Source organism: Ictidomys tridecemlineatus, chromosome 6, assembly GCF_052094955.1.
Source record: "Ictidomys tridecemlineatus isolate mIctTri1 chromosome 6, mIctTri1.hap1, whole genome shotgun sequence".
NCBI lineage: Eukaryota > Metazoa > Chordata > Mammalia > Rodentia > Sciuridae > Ictidomys > Ictidomys tridecemlineatus.
In genome coordinates this window covers 125,859,606-125,881,438 of record NC_135482.1, presented here as the reverse complement: position 1 = coordinate 125,881,438, position 21,833 = coordinate 125,859,606, and the positions used below count along the sequence as shown (strand labels likewise).

Sequence of the window (21,833 nt, the reverse complement as noted above, 5' to 3'; positions counted from 1 at the left end):
GAAATTTAGAAAGGGGCTAAGGGTATAGTTTGGTTGTCAAGCACTTGTCTAACTTTAAAACCTGACACCCTTTCAGTTTACTTCCTTTTTTAAAATCTTAATCACTAATTTATAAATCTCACATCTGCTCATTTCTACTCTCCGAGATTAGGGTGTCATCCTTAATTGTTTGGATTGTTACTTTATTTGTCCCTATGGCTATAGTTTCTTTCTTTCTTTTCTTTTTTTTTTTACTTTGTTTTACTTAGTTACACATGACAGTACTATTTCTTTCCATCTGTGAATAAATATTTACCTCAATTGTTCCCCTTCCCAGTTCATAAAAGCTTTTGGATGACTGAATCATTGAAGTCTCAGTACTGGACACAGGGTCTGGAACATGGCACACACACAGATATTTTTGAATGAAGTATAAGACATTAGTAGCCAAGTATAAGTTAGTATTAACACCTTCTTGAATACCCCAATGGCACTGAATCTCCCTTTTATTCATGAAATAGTGAATATTTCTCTTGCTGGGAAAAGTGTTGAATTCATCTTTTTATTTCTAGCCACCCAGAACTACTTCTCTTTGTCTTTTTGTTTGAGTTCCAGTATTTCACCAGCTACTTTTAAACATTTGTCTTGATTTCATCCTGTTGTCTTGGAATTCCTAAGTCATGTCATTTGTTATTATACTCAATCAATTCCCAAATATGTATCATACATTTATTGGTTAAACTTTTCCATGAAAACTAATACAACTACCTACTACATAGTTTCAGTATGAAAGCAAACTTAAAGGACCCTCTGAAAGCTGGAAAAAAAATTTGAATTTTATATTTTAACAAAAAAAAATGTGCTCTCTAACACATCCTCTATTCCTTGAGGTCAGAGTACCATGTATAGCTGTAGCGCTGACCCACCACCCAAAATTTCTCTTATTTCTCCCTCATTTTTAGAATATTTTAATCTAGCCAACAAATTGCATTCATTAAAGCAAAAAGTCATAAGTTATTTCTATCTTTTTCAATCAAATGCATGTGAATATTGGCTGCAACTTATGGACTTACTTGGTGTATACAGATATATGTTAGAAATTTTGAAAGTCTAGTAGAGCTATGCATAAAATCTTACATAGTTTTAGAATTTTTATCTTGAGTAAAAAAAATGTAATTTCATTTAAATTTTTTGAAATACTAAAAGTATAGTGAAATACATCATGGTGTGGTGAAGCTTGGCACAAGGAACACTAGTTTAAGGACTCTTGGTCCTTATACTATAAATTTTATTATCAGCAGCAACATATTTTTAGAAAGATTGAGGGATTATCTGAGTATCACTTACTGTGAAGTTCGATTTTCTAGTATGGGCTAATTTTTAAAGATTTTAAACTACAAAAAACTGTTTTTTTTCTCTTCATTTATAAGCTTTTAAACTTGGCTTATTTGATTTTACTTTAACTTTTTAAAATAGGTAATATACAACATGCTGTGTCTCTCCAGCCCGACAAAGATGATTCTTCATTTGTTCCAATGTGCTATGTAATAATAGATATGTACATATTGTCATAAAAAGGTTTGAGAAACATAAACTGTTAATTTTCCCTTTTCAATGAGTAATATAATATTTAGCTTCTTTGTACTTTTCTAGAATTAATCAATGCATGTATAATTGAAAAGAATAAAATATTCTAGAATTACAGGACTGCTACTTATCAAATGCTGTCCTTAAAACTAATATACTTTCTCTGATCATTTTTTTCTAAGAAAAAAAGTACTTATTTAAATATAAAAATTGGGTTTCATATATAAAAAGGGTTTCATACCTGTGTTTTCTTACAATCACATTTTTAATTAATTTTTTATTTATATATGACAGTGGAATGCATTATAATTCTTATTACACATATACAGCACAACTTTTCATATCTCTGGTTGTGTACAAAGTATACTCACACCAATTCTTGTCTTTAAACATGTACTTTGGATAATAATGTTCATCACATTCCACCCTCATTTCTATCCCCATGTCCCCTCCTTTCTCTTCTCACCCCTCTGCCCTATCTAGAGTTCATCTATTCCTCCCATGCTCCTCCTCTATACCCTACTATGAATCAAGGAAAACATTTATTTGGCACTTGGTTTTCTGGGATTGGCTAATTCACTTAGCATCATTTTATCTAACTCCATTCATTTACTTGTAAATGCCATGATTTTATTCTCTTTTATTGCTGAGTAATATTTCATTGTGTATATATGCCACATTTTTTTATCCATTCATCTATTTAACAGCATGTAGATTGGTTCCACAGTTTAGCTATGGTGAATTATGCTGCTATAAACATTGATGTGGCTGTGTCCATGTAATATGCTGTTTTTAAGTCTTTTTGGTATAGACCAAGGAGAGGGATAGTTGGGTCAAATGGTGGTTCCATTCCCAATTTTCCAAGAAATCTCCATAATCCTTTCCATATTAGCTTCACCAATTTGCAATCCCACCAGCAATGTATGAGTGTACCTTTTCCCCAACATCTTTGCCAACACTTATTGTTTATTTTCTTCATAATAAATCTCATTCAGACTGGAGTGAGATGAAATCTTAGTTTTGATTTGCATTCCTCTAATTGCTAGAGATGATGAACAGTTTTTAATATATTCCATTTATGGATTCTTGATTTTAATTATTGCACCAAAGGAGTGTTATTAAGGAAGGTGGGTACAAATCCCACAGCATCACTATACTAGAGCTTAAACTATTACAGAGCAATAGTAACAAAAAACAGCATAGTATTTGCAAAACAACAAAACAAAAACAAACAAAAAAAAAAAAACTGGTAGACTAATGGTACAGAATAGAGGACACAGAAACTAACCCACATTCTTGAACTCAGACTAATGATTTTCTCTTCCAGTACTTCTCCAAAATTGCAATTGTCTTATATTAGACAAAAGCATTTTTCTGTGTTCATATAATAAATCGGAATGTTATTTAAGAACATTTTTGGGTTAAATTAATATTTTATGAAATGATTACTTAATACTTTAGTTTTTTGGTGTCACATATAATGCATTTTTTAAAAATCTTCAAATATGACAAACAGATTTTATGATCATTATGTAAGGATTGAAAAATAGAGTGAAAGAAGAAGAGAATTGGATCCCTCTTCCATTATGTCTCTTAGATATGATATCCTTGACAGAAGGATTTTTTTGGACTTAAATTAATTTTCCTGTTTTCTTTTTTATGGAAGGGGAGAGTCAAGCTTAGGTCATCCCCAGGGATGACTCTTCTCCTGAACTATGTCCCAGGCCCCTCATTCATTCTTGAACGCACACTAATGATTTTCTCTTCCACTATGTCTCCAAAATTTGATAGTGATGAAAATTCCCTAAGCAACTTGCATCTTGCCTCCAGTTTTCAGAATATTTTCAAATTCTGCCTCACAAGGAATCCAGTAGCAAAATGTTATGAATCTCATGCAGATTCTTTATATTCAAGCAAGCTAAACACTATCATGACTCATTGGTATCCATGTAGAAAGAGAATTTTGACTTCTAAACCATTTGGAGAGTAACATGAAGATTAACCAGCATTCTAACAAGGTCTGTGCATTCCATTTGATATGTTAGAGAAGGGGGTAACAGCAGTTCATGCCAAGTTTTGGAATTTATTAATTTTCTGCAATTGCTGTGATAAGTTTCACAAAAGAGATAATTACATTTTTTAATATCAGAAGAGAACACATTTCTAAAAGAGTTGTTATAAATTAATAAGCAGCTGATTTGACCTTAAGTCTAAAGTACAAACAAGAGGACAGCTAATAAACAAAGATGAGTCTCAAGAACATTTTCTGGTAATAAAACACTGAAGGTTGCAACCTGTGAAAATGCACAACTTGCATTTTGCAAGAGAGTCCAATACAGTTCAGTAGTAAAGAACAAGTTATCCCATTGCTCTGCTATTTCTCTTAGCATGGTTTTGTATTACTTCATTAAATCTTCATAATGACCTAGAGAACTAAAGCAACACAATCCTTCTACTTTAGGGAGACTTCAGCCTAAAAGGAACAACTTGTTCAAGAACAAAGAGCTCTTCATTTTAGAGAGAGAATATGTTCTCAGTTCAAGCTAATTGTCACTATCTAAAACTAGTTAGTGTTCTGAACTGTATTGCCTTTGAATCATGATTCTATTATTTTACTTTTATCTTCCTGAATTATGCATTCAGTGAAATGTGCCTGAATTCCAGCTACCAGGGAGGATGAAACAGAAGGATTCTTGAATCTGAAAATTTATGACGAGTGTGGGAAATGTGGAGAAACTCTATCTCAGGTAAACACACCAATATACCCCATGAACTTAAATGCAAAAATCCTTAAATAATTTTAGCCAACCACATTCAAAAGTACATCAAGATGATAAATACTCCATGATCAAGTGGTTTTCATTGAAGGGATGCAAGGTTGGTTCAACATAGGGAAATTAATTAATGTAATTCACCACAAAAAGATTAAAGGCAAGAATTATAGGATCATATCAATTGATGCAAAAAAGGTCAGTGATAAAACCCTACACCCATTCACGTTAATAATGATAGGGAAACTAGGGATAGAAGACACTTATCTCAAAATTATGAAGGTTTTATTTGAGGGACCCAAAGCCAACATCATACCAAATGCAGCAAAACTGAAATAATTTCCTCTAAAATCAGGAACAGGACAAAGATGCATGTTCTCACCACTTTTATTCAGCATAGTTCTTGAAAGTCTATCCAGAGCAACTGGGCAAGAAGATGAAATTAAAGTTATGGGAATGTGAAAACAGGAAGTCAAATGACCTCTGTTTGCTTGATGATGTAATCTTTTATGTGGAAGGCCCCAAAATTTTTAGAGCTAGCAAAAATGACTTATAGACTTGATAAATGCACTCAGCAAATGATATTCTATATAGAACTAGAAATAGGAAAAAACATTTAAAATTCATTTTGGCAAAATCGGAATCCCCCAATAGAAAAAGCAATTCTACATAAATCTTGATTTCATTCTTGTTTTTGGCTGAATGATAAAATACCATAGTTTCTTTTATCAGGAATCTATTGATGGATACCTATGCTAATTGTATACATTGGTTGTGGTAAATAGTGCCACAATAAAGATTGAAATGGAGGCATAGCTTTATAAATTGACAGCATATCTTTCACATATGTACCCGGCAATAACATGACTGTATCATTTGGTAGCTCTATTTTTAGTTTGTTGAGAGACCACCATACTATTTCCATAGTGGCTGTGTTATTTCCATCACCACAAACAGTGTACAAAGGTTCATCATTCTGCACATCCTCATTAGGCTTTGATATATTCTTCCAATAATATATATTCTGACTGGAGTTAGGTGGAATCTCAGTGAAATTTGCATTTTCCTTATGGCTAAAAGTATTTTAAAATATATTTATTGGCCATTTCTACTTCTATTGGGAAGTTTCTATTTAGATCATGTGCCCATTCTATTGATTGAAATACTTGTCTCTTGATGTTAACTGTCTTGACTTCTTCAAATATGCTGCATATTTATCTTCCATCAGATGAATATCTAGCAAAGAATTTATCTCATTCTGTAGATTTTTTCTGTTGCTGTGTAGAAGCTTTTTCATTTTTCATTTTTCTTCTGATTATTGTACTATTGGGGTCTATTTAGGAAATTGTTAACTTTGTCTTTATCGTGCATGTTTTGCTGGGTATTAGTACCTTCACAGTTACAGGTCCTACATCAAAACCTTTTTGAGGTGATTTTTGTACAGAGGTACAGATAGTAATCATTTCAATTTTTAAAATGTAGATATTCAGTTTCCCAGGAACATTCACTGAAGAGTCTCTCTCTCTTTTTTTTTTTTTTCAGAAACAAGTGTTTTTGGTGTTTTGCTTGAGAATCAGATATCTGTAAGTGCATGTTTTTATTTTGGGTTCACTATGTTAATCCATTGGTCTACAGGTCTGTTTGCATGCCAGCACTTTTTTGTTGTTGTTGTTGTTACTATGGCTCTGTATAAAGTTTTGAATTTGGATATTATAATGCCTCCAGCATTTACTCAGGATTATTTTGACCTGGAGAATGATTTACTTGCATATGAACTTAGAATTTTTTTTAATCCTGTGGTGAATGGTATTTTGTGTTGAATCTGTAGATTACATTCAGTAATATGGCCATTTTAAGAATATCAATTCTACCAGTCCATGTACAAGGGAGGCCCTTCCATCTCTCAGTGTCTGCTTTAATTTCCTTTTTTTAGTATTTTGTAGCTTTCATTGCAGAGTTCTTTTACCTATCTGGTTATATCTGTTCCTTGGCATTTTACTTGTTTTAAGGCTGCTGTAAATGAAATTATGTTCTTAATTTCATACTCAGCAAATTTGTCATTAGTGTGTTGAAACGAACTACTGATTTTACTAAGTTGATTTTTGTTTCCTGTTGCTTTGCTGAATTTGTTCTAATAGTCATTTGGTGAAGTCTGTAGGGTCTTCTAAGTATAAAATTATATACTCTGAAAAAGGATAATTTAACTTTTTCCTTTCCTATTTGTATCCCATATATTTCTTTCTTTTTCCTGATTGCTCTACCTAAACTTTAAAGTATAATATTGGATAGTGATTGTGGCTATCCTATTTCTTTTCCTGATTTTGAATGAAATTTGTTCAAATTTCCCCTGTAATGTATGATCATCACTAGGGCTTTGTTACATGTAATCCTTATTTTGTTGAGATAAGATCCATCTACATCTAATTAGCTTGGTACTCTTACCATGAACATATGTTAAATTGTATCAAAAGCACTTTCTGCACCTATTGAGATGCAGCTGTGATTTCTTTTAATCTATGATTTTGTTTGTTTTTTGTTACATTTAGATCTTTTTATGTTGAACCATGCTTGTATTCCTGGGATAAAACTAAATTGATTTTAGTGTCTGATCTTTACAATGTGTTGTCAGATCCAATTTGTAACTATTTTATTGTAGATTTTACATCTATGTTCACTGAGAATATTAGCCTAGTGTATTGTTTTGATGTGTGTGTCTGTGTGTGTGTGTGTGTGTGTTCTTATCAGGATTTTTGTGACAAGGGAATACTGACTTTATTGAATGAGTTTTAAAATGTTCCTTCCATTTTTATTATATACAATATTTTGAAAAGCAAAATTAGTTCTAATTTTAGTCATTAAAAATTCATCAATCTATCTAATCCTAGTGTGTGTGTGTGTGTGTGTGTGTGTGTGTGTGTTTGTGTGTCTGTGTGTGGAAGGTTTAACATTTCTCAAACTGCTTAATATTGATTTTGGTAGGGGGGTTATTAAAGCCTCTCAGTTCTATTTTGGTAGGTCACATATCTAAAAATTTATTCATTTCTTTTATATTTTCCAATTTATTGAAATGCAACTTTTCAAAATAATTCCTAATAATCAACCACATTTCAGTGGTTTCTCTTGCTGCATGCTTTATTTGGATATAGTTTCATAAATTTAGGTATCCTCTTTATTTTTGTAAATTTGAATAATGATTTGTCAGTCTTATTTATCTTTTCAAACAGCCAACACCTTTTCTCATTGATCCTTTGCATTGTTTTTTAGTCTATTTCATTAAATTCATTCTAATCTTTACTGTTTCCTTATGTTTACTAATTTAGGGGGTGATTTCTTCTTGCTTTTCTAAGATCTTGAAATGTACCATCAGGCTATTTATTTATTTACATTATTTATTTTTTGTTTGGTATCAGGAATTGAACCCAGAGGCACTTAACCACAGAGCCACATCCCCTGCCATTTTTGAATTTTATTTAGAGACAGGGTCTTGTTGAGTTGCTTAGTGCTTCACTAAGTTGCTGAGGCTGGATTGGAAGTCTCCATCCTCGGGCCTGAGCTGCTGGGATTACAGGCATAAAAATCTGTAATTTTTTAATTAAGATGCTCATAGGCATAATCTCCCTTCTGAATAGTGTTTTCATTCTATCCTAAGTGATCCAGGATATTATATTTCAGTTTTCATTTAATTATTGGAATCTTGTAATTTGTTTCTAATTTTTTCAAAGACTTTCTCTTTGTTTAAAAGTATATCTTTCAATTTCATGTATTTCACAGTCTTATTTTTTTTCTTACTGTTTTCAGTTTTATTCCACTACGGTATAACTTGATGCAATAAATGATCTGATCACATTTTTTAAAAGGATTTACTTTTCTAATAGGATATTTTAACTTTTTATACTATATCTTAGAAAAAGTTCTATAATCTGAAAAAACAAGAATGTGTATACTCTAGTGTGTGCATGGTATTATAATTCAGATGTGAGCGGTCCCCCAAAACCTCATGTGTGATACAATACAAGAGGTTTAGAAGTGAAATGATTGGGTTATGAGAGCCTTAACCAATCAGTAAATTAATGCCCTGATAGGGATTCATTGAGTGGTGACTGTAGGCTTGTAGGGTTTGGTGGGGGTAGTTGGTCAGTGGCAGTATGCCTTAGGGTGTATGTATTTTGTCCTTCATGAGTAGAGTGATGTCTTGAGCTGCTTCCCACTGCTATGTACTTTCATGACAATATTCTGCGTCACCTTGGCCAAGGAATGGAACTGGTTATTTATGGACTGGGATATCCAAAATGATAAGGCCCCCAAATAAACTTTTCCCCTTCTAAAACTTTTCTTTTACTCACAGCAGTGGAAAAGGTGACTAAAACACATAGAATATTCTATATAGCCATCTGTTAACTCCATTTGATCTATAGTGTAATTTAACTCTGTTTCTCATTACTGTTTTCTTTTGTGTTAATGATTCATCTGTTGGATTCAAAGTTACGTGTATTTACTTTATTGTATTTACTGTGGTGTTTGTTTTATGAAACTGAATGTTCCAAAGTTTGATGCCTATATACATTTTTTTACATCTTCTTCATGAATTGCTACTTTTACCAATATATAGTAACGTTCTTTGTCTCTTTTGTCTGATTTGAATTCTATGTGTTTGCAGATGCATATAACTACTCTTTTTTGTTTTCATATTCAGTGTGCTTATAATATCATCTTCCTTCATTCAGTTCCCGTGTATGTATATCTATGTCAGTTAGTTGAGTTTTTTCAAGATGCAAATTTATAGGTCTTTTGACCCAATCAATTGTCTGTATTTCCTAATTAGAAAATTAGGAATATTTACATTTAGGGTAATTTTGAAAGGTATGTACTAATCCCTGCCAATCTTTCATTTCTCTTCTGATTTTATTCATTCATTCATTTGTTTGTTTTGGTGTAGGGCATGAAACTCAGGAGTATTTTACCAGTGAGCTACATCCGTAGTCCTTTTTATTTATTTCAATTTTTGAGACAGAATCTCAGTAAGTTGATGAGGGTCTTGCTACATTGTTGAGGCTGGCTTTAAAATACTATCTCACATAATAGTTGGGATGACAGGTGTGCATCACTGTGCCCATCTTCTTCAGGAGTTCTTGAATAATATACTCTTTCTTATTTATCATATTCTCTGATGTTTAACTGAATTAACAATTTTTTATCCTTTCTTAATTATCATGTTTTCCTCTCCTAGTGAGATTTTCTTTTTTCCTATGTTGTCACAATTGTATTTGTCTTGCTTCCTCTTTTGTGTGAATAATACCTTTAAGTATCTTCTCTAATGCTTGTTTAGTGCTTATGAATTCCTTTAGTTTTTGCTTTGGAGGAAAGGTTTTTATTTCTGCTTTGAGTCTGAAGCATAAAGCTGCTAGATTTAATCATTCGGGGATGGCAGGATTTGTTTTTGAAAACTTTCACTGTATTGCTGCATCTTCTTAAGGCCTTTAGAGATTCTACAGAGAAATCTGCTGCTGTTCTAATGGTTTTGGCTTTCAAAGTGACCTGACTCTTCTCACTTTGAGCTTTCAATGTTTTTTCTTTGTGTTCTACTTTCAGAATTTTTAGGTAATGTGAGGTGGAGAGTTCCATTTTGTATTTGGGGATCTAAGTGTCTTCGGCACTTGATAGCCACATCTTTTTCAAGATCTGAGTAATATTCTGCATTAATTAACTGAATAAGTTTGCTATGGCATTATCCTGTACCTCCAATTCTTGGTCTGCAGCTATGAATCTTGAGTTTTGTATTTTAATAGATTTCTGATCAGTATGACATAACGCAAACTCCTTCATCATACCAAGTATTAATTATAATTGTAGTCTTCTGTTAAAAGCTTTTAAATATTTAATGCTGCATTATAAAAAGTATATTCATAAACATTTAAAGAAGTTTTAAAAATATTTCCTCTTATTTTGAAGGGGGTGCTAAGTAGCATTAGGTACATTACATAGCATACTGTCATACATTCCTATTCAGAGTTGGTAGCCATATGAATACATGAATCTGGCATAAACTGGAGAGCATGTGTGAGACTATATTTTGAGTAAGTCAGTTTTCAAATTTTTTACTTTTCAATTTTTAACTGGCATGCATTTCAAAACTGGAAAGTAGGGTGTCTTCTTGGACACAGTACAAAATCTTTATGCAATTCATGTTATTTTTTCCAGAGTATCTCTGAGAATCTTCCCTAGAAGTGTGATGGTTATGGATGTGGTCATGAATATCAAAGAGCAAAGCACAGAGTAAACAGAGAAGCCAAAGGTAAAAACCCTAGAGTGTAAAAAATTCACTGGAGAGTATGATTGTTAAAAATATGAGCAAAAGTGTATTATAATAGTTGAAGAAAATTGCTAAAATGCATTAATGAAAAAGAGTGACCAATAAGTGGTGTATCTAATCAAGTTTCAGCAACAGCCTATGTTGGCGTTTTGCTAGGGGAGCTAAATTATAGTTCCATATCAAGATACGTTTAGATGAGAGGAAAGGCAAAGGCAAGAGGAGATGAATGATGAATAAGAAAGGAAGAAAATCCAGGGAATAAACAAAGCAAAGAGAAGCAGGCATAGACTTTAGAGGGAAGGGAAAACACGCCATATAAAGGAAAGAGAAAGGGCAAAGTATTTGAAATTGAAATGTAGAAAGAAGGTGTGAGTTTCCAGGACCAATATTTGTCTCAAAAGTGAAGATTTCCAGGTCATTATGTGTTCCTTAAAGTTAGAAAGACATTAAAAATTAAAATACACCTAAGCGCAGACCTATGTTATATTTACCTGAAGTAAATTTAAACTAATATAGCCAGCCATGTTTATACATAATTCTATGCTATCTCTAATGTTCCTACTTCCCAGGACAGTAAATATCAGGCAGAAACAGAGAATGTGAAAAAAGAAAAAATAGTGGTTACTCTTGACATTGCTTGATGAAATGTCCATTTGAAAATTCATGACTGTTTACACAGCTTCAAGTTAAGGGACATAACTAGGAATAGCCTGTAGTTAGATTCCAAGCTGGTAACTTAAAGTATAGGAATTGAAAGTGAAGTAAGTATAGACAAGAACTCTCAAACTTTAATGAATCATCTTTTGGGGACCATGTTCACAGTGCACAATCTGATGCAACAGGTTTTTGATGCTTCCAATATTCCTGGGCCTCATGACACAATATGAATGACAAGGGAATGATTTCCCCTTAGGAAAATCTCAAAGGTTTTAGTAATACTTGACTGCACTTTGTGAGGGAAATTCCATGCTATAATGGTATTTCTGGTTCGGGGAATTTGTAAAGGTCTCAGGATCCATCTCTTTGCCTGCTACATAGCATGAGTCTCTAAGATTTCATCTCACTCCAGTCAGAAGGGCAGCTATTAAGAATACAAACAACAATAAGTGTTGGTGAGGATGTGGGGAAAAATTCACACTCATACATTGCTGGTTGGACAGCAAATTGGAGCAGCCAATTTGGAAAGCAATATTGAGATTCCTTGGCAAGCTGGGCATGCAATCACCATTAGACACGCCTATCCCACTCCCCAGTCTATACTGAAAGGACTTAAAAACAGCATAGTACTGGGACACAGCCACATCAATGCTTATAGCAGCACAATTCACAATAGCTAAATTGTGAAAACAACCTAGATGCCCTTGAGTAGATAAATGGATAAAGAAAATGTGGTATATATACACAATGGAATATTATTCAGCCTTCAAGAAGAATGAAATTATGGCATTTGCTAGTAAATAGATGAAGCTGGACAATATGATAGTAAGTGAAATAAGCCAATTCCAAGGAACAAATGCTGAATGTTTTCAGATATGTGGATGCTAACCCACAGTAAGGGAGTAGGGTAGGGAAGCATAGAGGAACTTTGGATTAGACAGAGGGGAGTGAGGTGAGGTAGGAAGGATAGTAGAATGAATCAGACATTATTACCATATGTGCATATATGACTGCATGACTGGCATAATTCTACATAATGTACAACCAGAAGAATGAGAAGTTATACTTATGTATAATGTTCAATATGCATTCTAGTGTCATGTATAACTACTTGGAAGAAATAAAAAAATTAAAAATAAATTTTAAAAATTCGTTATGTAAGAATCACAGCAAATAATCTATTCCTAAAATATTCTAAATTATTTATTAATCTAAGTAATCTAAAATAATCTCTAAAATACATTTGTGATCTACTTCACAGTGTTACTGTGGCTCACAGTAAATTCTCAATAAATACAAACTCTTAGAATTATGCTTTTTCTGTTGTTGCTTTTTGTTGTTGTGCTGGTGGTGGTTTGTGATACTAATGATTGAACACAAGAATGCTCTACAAGTAATCCACATTCCCATCTCCATTTTCCTTTTTACATTTTTTACTGGAACATGGACTTCTACTGACTCTGCCTCTTGAGTATAATTCATCTTTTTGAAGAATATACTCTCTGTTTTTGAAGATGTTTTAGAACGAACATATATGATAATGAGAATATCCTCAAAATTTATTTTCCCATGTAGACCATATTTAGTTTCAACATAAAATATTCACTATTCTAAACCAAATTTCATTCTCAAATGTCATATTCTATTCACTATTCCATAAGGTCTAGGATGAGCAAGTAAGGAATAAGTTATAAAATGACAGTAAGAGATCCATGTTCCAGCATATGCTGGAGTGTAACCTGTGTATGCCAATGTAATCTGTCAGATTAGGAGAATGAGTTTAATATGAGTGAGCAATACAATATGACTATACTACAAAGCACTTCTCAATTTAGGCTGCATTATGACAAAATGGCCTCCCCACTACAAATAGATTGGGCCTATTCTATAAGCAGCTAATCGGGCTATTCTTCAACTATCATTTGTTATCATTCATCTTCTATAGGAGTATGTTAAGGCAGAATATATCCAAAGCGATGTGAGTAGGATGGTGAAAGTGCTTGAATTTAAGCCACTAAGTTATGAGAGAAGAACTGGAAATAATTAGCCCAGAGAAAACAGTGCTTGATTTGGACATGGCTAAATATTTCTAGCTCCTTGAAACTCAACCATAGCTACTTTAATTAGATATATTATTCATGAAGTTTCATAATCTATTTTGTCTCTTAACCCATTCAATGAGTTCATACTATTGGTTACATGTATTTTTATAAATTCTTTTTTTCCATGTGTGTTTATACTTGACTTTCTTATTTAATTTGCGTCACTCTAGTGCCTCCCCTATTGAAGAGTGCTATATTTTTCATTCAGATTCAAAGAATGCATGAACTTTCAGAAAGTTTAGAGTTCTTGAACTTATGATGTGTGTAAATTATAATGTGTGTAAGCAATTACATAGTTTATACCATATAATACACATTTTCTTTATTAGCTATGGGACAAATGAACCATATTCCTGCAGTTGGGTAATTATTGTATTTTATTTCTTTATAATTTCTTTTTATTCTGTAAGTTTTGAGGTGTGTGTGTGTGTGTGTGTGTGTGTGTGTGTGTGTGTGTGTGTCTGTATTCTCACTTTGTGGATGGATTAGAAAGTACATATTTATGTACTTTCATTTAATTGCTTTCTTTTGCATGTGTTTATGATTTAGCCTTGTTTTGACATAGGTGGGATATAATTATATATAGGTTTAAACTGTTTTAATCTTACATTAGTTTATTTGTTTGTGTATTGGTTTTTGTCCTTAATCCCATTTCTTTAGTTTCTCCTCACCCCAATACCAAATTTTCATGCTCTCTCTCCTCTTTTGTCTTTTAATTTTAGTTAAGTTTTTTGTAACTCCTTCTTTATGGTCAATATCAGCTACCTATCTCCTGACTCTCTTTTGTTTACTTAACATATTTCAAACATTTCTTGCCTTCCTACCCTATTTTCTTTTTACTTAAGAAACTTTAATTCCATTGACTAATAGAATTAGATAGTTAATGTAATTCTTACCCAATTCCTGTGGCTGTGGTTATTGATAGAATATACGACATAGTAGACACATGCTGTTTAGTTCTGGATTGAGTTCAAGATTTTTTATTTTTGGTATTGATGGTACTAATGCTCACCTCAACATTCCTATATAGGTAGCAATTATTGCTATAGATGTAAAAGTGGACAGCAGGAACTGTACATCTGTTACTAACAGTAGTGCTATTCCTGGCTCCCACTTCCTGTAAGAGGGGCTGGAAAGTGATTGGGACTTTTCAAGTTCACAGAGTTGAGATCTTGATATGGAATAATACAACTCAGCCAAGTAAGTAACAGCAAATCTCACTCCACATATGATAATCTAGCCCCACCTGAGCCTTCACATTACTTCAAGGGCAGAGAATTGGGGAAACAAAACCAAAACCCACAAACAAACAAACAAAAACAGGTTCCAAGGAGGAACAATCACAGATGGCACCACAGATTGCTCTCTGGGATATCTACTCATAAAGCAAAAAAGATAACTATCCACAAGAGGACTTAAAAGAGGAACGAGAATCTATCTCAACTGATGCACAAGTCCAACCAAGACCTCTGAAAACATGAGGAAATAGGCCACGAAATCTCCTCCAAAATTCAGAATCTGCTAACAAAGGATCCCAAAGATTTGGAAGTAGATGAAATATCAGACAAAGATTATTAAAAACAATCATTAAAATGTTAAACTAAAAGAAGTTCTAAGAAATGAATAAAGAAAGCTAATATTGGAGAAAAAATCACTTCAATAAAGAAACAAAAATATTGAAAAGAAACCAGTTCTAACTCCTGGAAATGAAAGATACAAATCATACTTCACAATAGCTCAACTGTGGAACCAACCTAGATGCCCTTCAATAGATGAATGGATTAAAAATGTGGCATGCATATATATATATATATATATATATATATATATATATATATATATATATATATACACAATGGAATATTACTCAGCAATAAAGGAGAATAAAATCATGGCATTTGCAGGTAATAGGATGGAGTTAGAGAAGATAATGCTTAGTGAAGTTAGCCAATCCCAAAAAAACAAATGCCAAATGTTTCCTTTGATATAAGGAGGCTGATTCACAGTGGGATAGGGAGAGGGAGCCTGGGAGGTATAGAGGAACTCTAGATTGGCCAGAGGGCTGGGAGGGGAAGGGAGGGAGCATGGGGTTAGAAATGGTGTTGGAATGTGATGATGATTATTATACAAAGTACATGAATGAAGACATGAATTGGTGTGCAAAAACTTTGTATAAAACCAGATATGTGGAAAATTGTGCTCTAAATGTGTAATAAGAATTGTAATGTATTCCAGTGTCATATATATATATATATATATATATATATATATATATATATATATATATAAAATAAAGTTCCATTGGAAACCATCACCACATATTAGATTGCATAGAAAACAGAACTTGAGTCCTTGAGGACAGAACTTCAACTTGATGCCTCCAAGACAGGATAAAGGCTGTCACCTGGGGATGTTCTGGTAGCCAGCATGGAGGTGGCAGGAGCAGCCCACAGAGCTGGGGGGAGTCACTAACTCTGAGGGAGAATTCACCCAACCAGAGGGCTGAAAGTCCAGGGAGGGAGCAGAGGCCTCGCGGGGTGACTGAGCCCCTGGCAGCAAGTTCCTGGTCAAAGCCCAGGCCAAGCGTCTGTTTAAGGCAGAGCACCAAGGGTGGCAGGAACCCTGAGCTGCCTGGAATTCTGAATGCTTTTGTCATAATTGACCTCACCAAAGCTCCAGGACATTCAGCTGGAAGGTGGATGGCCATAGAGTGGTTTTTGGAGCAGAGCTGAGGGCTCTCTGAAGCTCTAGCAATGTCTTCGTGGTTTAGAGGCCTAGGCTTCGGCTTGGGACAGTCCATGGGTCAGGAGGGAGGCAGCTTGGCTTCCCCCACTGGCCAAGTCTCCAGCTGTACCATAGATATGCCTGTGGAGGTCTCCAAAGCTGTGGAAGCCGGTTCACTTCATTGTCGGAGAAAGAGAATTGAAGCCACAGAATCAAGGTGGAGATCTGAGAATACAAGACTTGAAAAGTGTTGTACTGATCTGGAAAAAAAGGATGAAGCATCACAGTTTCAAATAAACCTTCAGTCTACAAGCTACCAAAATGAGCTGCAACAGAAACAGATAGAAATCAGCCATTTTCAAGCAAGCCAGATGGCAGTACAGAAGCAGTTGTTGAGCGTGCAGTCAGCTGCTCATTCAGTACCTTCAGGAGTGGGTGGTGTACCAGCAACCAAAGCACCTTGTTCATTTGGTTATGGACTCAGTGAAATCTGCAAACTACAACATACTATTAAGGTCCTGGAACAAAACCGAAGTCAGGACATGGATCATCACCAACATGAAATGTCCATTTTGCAGAATGCACATCAACAAAAATTGGCGGAGTTAAATCACCAGCATCAACAGGAGTCAAATGACTATGAAGGACGGATTGCAGAACTTGAAAAGCTGTTACACCAAGGTGACTCAAGAGTTACAGTAAGTGATGAGTCTCATGTCTGGGAGATGCAAAACATGATTCAGTTTCTACAAAGTGAAAAACTAGAGTCCATAAAAAGAATCAAAGAACTTGAGGATACAATAAAAGACATAAAGAAAAAATTATCTTCTGCAGAACACGACAGAGATGTCCTGAAGGGAGAGAAAGAGCAGCTCAGTGTGGAAAAGCAACAAATAACTGAAGAGTGTGAAAACTTGAAACTGGAATGCAGTAAATTGCAGCCTTCTGTGATGGAGGAGAGTGATCCTGTGGCAGAAAAGGGAACAATTCCTCCACAGAGTTCATCAGTGGGAGAAGTGTTCAGACTACAAGAAGCTCTGTCTGATACTCATAATGAAAGAATGAAACTGAGTAGTTTAAGGCAGGATACCAGTCTTGCTGAAGACAATCTGAAACTTCAAATGCATGTCCAAGTTTTAGAAAAAGAGAAGTCATTATTGAGTCAAGAAAAGGAAGAACTTCAGATGTCACTTTGCAAACTTAGCTGGGAATGTGAAGTCCTTAAAAGTAAGGCTTCAAATGACATGAATTTAAATGTACAAATACATGAGTTAACACTGAACTTGGAGGCTAAGGAGCAAGAACTGAATGAGAGTATTAATGAAAAGGAAATGCTGATAGCTCAGTTAGAAGAACTGAAAAATGAGCACCAGGAAGATACAAAGCACATGAATTTGATAATAGATAAGCTATCAAAACAGCAAAATGAAGGAGATGGTCTAATCCAGAAGTTGAAACAAGATGTAGAGGATGAAAAAGAGAGAGTTCATCAACTTGAGGAGGATAATATGGACATAACTAAAGAGTTGCATGTACAGAAAGAAAAGTTAACTGAGAGTGCACTGAGCCTCCGTGATTTGCATTTAACCAAGCAGAAGCTTGAAGATAAAGTCAAAGATTTAGTAGGTCAGCTAAGTCAGTCACAGAAAAGTAGTTTGAACATCCAGCAGGAAAACCTGGAACTTAAGGAACATATTAGCCAAAAGGAGGAGGAATTATGTAGAGTTCAGAACAAGTTAAGACATGCTGTTAACGAAGACTCTAACAGAAATTTTAAGGATGACTTGCTTAAAGAAAGGGAAGTCGAAATTACAAACTTGAAGCAAAATCTTGCAGAAGTAGAACAGCTCAATGAAAATTTAAAAAAAGTTGCTTTTGATTTCAAAATGGAAAATGACAAGTTGATTTCAGCATGTGAAGATGTAAGGCATCGGTTGGAAGAATCTATTGCTGGTAACAACCAAATTTCTCTAGAAAAAGACACTATTATGGAGACGCTGAAAAGAGAGAAAGTACAGATAGAAGTAGAACTGTGTCAGGCCAAAAAGAGACTGTTGGAAGAAGCAAACAGTTACAGGCAGACAATTCAGGAACTCTCAAATGTATGTAATTGGAATACCTCTGCCTTACAGCTGGAACAGGAGCGTGTAGTGCAACTCAGTCAAGAGAAAGACTTTGAAATAGCAAGACTCAAAAAGAATATTGAGCAAATGGCTACTGATCAGAAAGAAACTAAGGAAATGTTGGCATCTCGTTTAGAAGAACAGAAACAATTGATGCAACTTATAAATGAGAAAGAAGTTTTTATTGACCAACTCAAACAAGAAAATTCAGCACTGCTAAAGGATTTAGATAAGTGTTCTCAGGCCTTAAAACAAAATGAAACTTTAAGGCAGACCATAGAGGCAAAATACAGAAGTTTCAGCTCCATGAAAGAAGAAAACACTCATCTGCAAGAAGAATTGGAAAGAATTAGGGAACAGCAGAATCGAGTTGTAGCTGTGGCTGAGCCTAAAACCCTTGATAGTATCACAGAACTAGAATCTGAGGTATCTCAACTGAATATCATCAAGAATCATCTGGAAGAGGAAGTTACACATCATCAAAAGGTCATTGAAGATCAAAACCAGAGTCACATGCAACTACTTCATTCACTACAGGAGCAGAAGGAGGAAATGGATAAATTTAAATACCAGTATGAGCAGATGAAGGCTGCACATACTCAACTGTTTTTTCAAAAAGACAAGGAAATTAAGAATTTGCAGAAAACCATTGAACAAATAAAAGCCCAGGGGCTTGAAGAGAGACAGGATATTCAAACAGAGAATGCTGATAGTTTTCCAGAAACAAAAGTGAAAAACCTTAATACAGAAAATGGGAGTGAAAGCCATGCCATATGTAAAGCCAAAATGGAAAATTTTGTGAAAAGAGTCAGAGAACGAATACTTGAGATTAAACTTCAGAATTCAAAGAATATGTCTTTAACCAGACAGATAGATCAGCTGTCGAAAGATGAGGTTGAGAAACTCACTCAAATTATCCAGCAGAAAGACATGGAGAGAAGAGCTCTTCATGCTAGAATGTCTCTAGTTTCATACACCTAGGATGTCCTTGACGTCCAGCAGCCACTCCAGACTGCATTATGGAAAAGAGAACAAGGATTTGCATTTTGAATGGGAAGATCCAAAAGTGACCCCAACATACCTTTGAGACCAGCTGAGCAAACTGGGCTTAAAAGTTCTTTTTCAGGACTTTTGGTTCAATTTCTGGAAAGAGAATCTCATCCAGCTATTCTACAAAGAAAAATTTCTGATCATATCTTGAAACTTTTAGACTCACCAGGAAGGAGAAACCCAGGTGTAAAAGTACCAGGAAGTTTTAAATATGCAACAGAATTAAGCAATTCTTGGCTCCCCATTTGGAAGCTGTGACTCTTATTAACCCAGCTGGACTTGGTTGGACCTGGTGGACCTGGGCATCTTCATTTGACCTATTACACTATTGCCAATGCCCCTTGACAACAGTCCCAGTGTTGTACTAAAGGACCTTTTAAGGCAATAGATAATTATCAAGCCAGAGATAATTGAGCACTTTACACAATCCATAAACACAAGGTACTTTTTTTTCTTTTGGAAAAAAAACTCATATATTTGTAGAAAAAAAGGTAAAGAAAAAAACCCTGAAATATAGAGCTACCAAGTTTTTTCTTTTTGTTTTTATTTTTGTTTTTGTTTTTTTGTTTTTTTGATGTAACACTTAAAATTATTGTTTGATTCTTTGTTTGCTGTAGCACTTTTGGTTTATTAAAATTTGTTCTGATATATTTGTTCTGCAGTATTCAATTCTTAAATACTTTGATTGTGAATCAGAGCAGTATCAGTGAGATATACAGCTCAACCTCTTTTTTATAATATTTGTTGAATTTAATTGTATTAAAATAAAAATGATACATTTAAATGACAGAAAAGAAAAATCCAACCCATATGATAAAGATATATCTCCAAAGTTAGAGTATATTAAAACAAAGTATGATGTAGCAAGAAGTTATGAATTCTTTATCAAAGAAAACATTGTACAACTACTAAAAGAAAATTACAGTTGGAGGGCCCAAAGAAAAAATTTAGTGGATTAATTCTAAGATTCTTTTAATCAAAATACTATGAACCTATCCATTTAACTATTTTTAATTGTCTAAAAAGTCACTTCAGGTTAAATTCAATTTTCTAGGAGTTAAATATGTCCATAAGGAAAATATTTTCTACACGTTACTTATTACATCAATCATTTCCAATGAAAAGTTAATTTATAAGAATGTATCATTAAAATCTGGACTGTTTATCTAAATGCTTCTCTGGGTTAATAAAAAGAGTATATGAAATTAATCTTTTTTATTTTTGTAAATTAAGATAAAAGATGAATCGAGTTTCTAGCTTGAGTTTGGCAAAGTCGGAGAAGAGAAAAAGCAGATTATGTGGCAATTGCTTCTCTGAAACCCGTAGTTTTAGATCTATTAAAGGACATTCTTTATTAAAATTTATTTAATAAACTTTAATATGAAATCAATTTTTAAATATAAATTATATTGTAATGTAAATATAAGTTAATTTTTATCACATTTAATTTAAATTTATTTTATTAATTTTATGTTAGTTTTATTACATTTAATTTAAATTTATTTTTTGATGTAACACTTAAAATTTAATTAGTATTGTTTTTAATTTAATAAAATTAATTTATATTAAATTATAACAATTTATATTTAAAAATTTATTAAATTTGATTTAAATTAATTTAATAAAATGTAAAGAAATTAATTTAATTTAAATAAAATTTAACATAAATCAGATTATTTAATATTCATTACATAATTTAATATAAATTTGCATACAATCAATTTCAATGAGTGTTCTTAGTGGTTTTGGAAGCCGCAGGTGTCAGAAAGATATTTGCTGTATGGCCTGCTTTTTTCTCTTCTCCAATTTCACCTTGCGTGGGTTGGACACTTTTGATTTGTCTTTTTTCTTAATTTACAAAAATCAAAAATAGAAGACAAAATACGTGTAGCTATAAATATATATAAGCTTTTCTTTCTTTTTTCTTTCTCTTTTTTAAAAATTTTCTCTCAGTTTCAACTTTTTCTTTCTTTACACATGATAATCAAAATATGTAACTTAGAAAAGAAGGAAAGAGCACTAAAAGTTGCAAGAGAAAACCATCAGGTCTCGTTTAAGAGCAAGCCACTAAGGCTCACTTCTGGCTTCTGAACTCAGATCCTAAAGAAGAGAAAGGCCCAGAATGAGATATTCAAAGAAAGCTCTTAAAGAAAAATTTTGTCAGTCAAGATTTCTAAATCCAGCAAATCTCTTTCAAAGTTTATGTTGAAAGAAAAGCTTTACATGACAGGGATAAACTAAAGGAATTTTTGATCACCAAAATAGCACTATAAAGATACTCAAAGATAAACTGCACAAAGATGTACCCAAAAATAATTCCCAAAGCACTTAAATAGATGATGACCATGAGAAGAGCAACCAAGTAAATGAAAATTAAGACAGAATTAAATGTAGAAAACAAACCAAAATATTATAAAACTACAAACACATATCTATAATAACCCTGAATGCATCTGGTCTCAACTCCCCAGGTAAAAGCCACAGATTAATGGATTGGATCAAAAAACAAGATCCAACTAAATGTTGTTTA

General features: G+C 33.5%; 1 pseudogene; it reads left to right on the top strand.

The window, feature by feature from the left end:
• Window positions 1-16,159: 16,159 nt before the first annotated feature.
• LOC144365109 (thyroid receptor-interacting protein 11 pseudogene) lies at window positions 16,160-19,303 on the top strand (annotated as a pseudogene).
• Window positions 19,304-21,833: the final 2,530 nt, after the last annotated feature.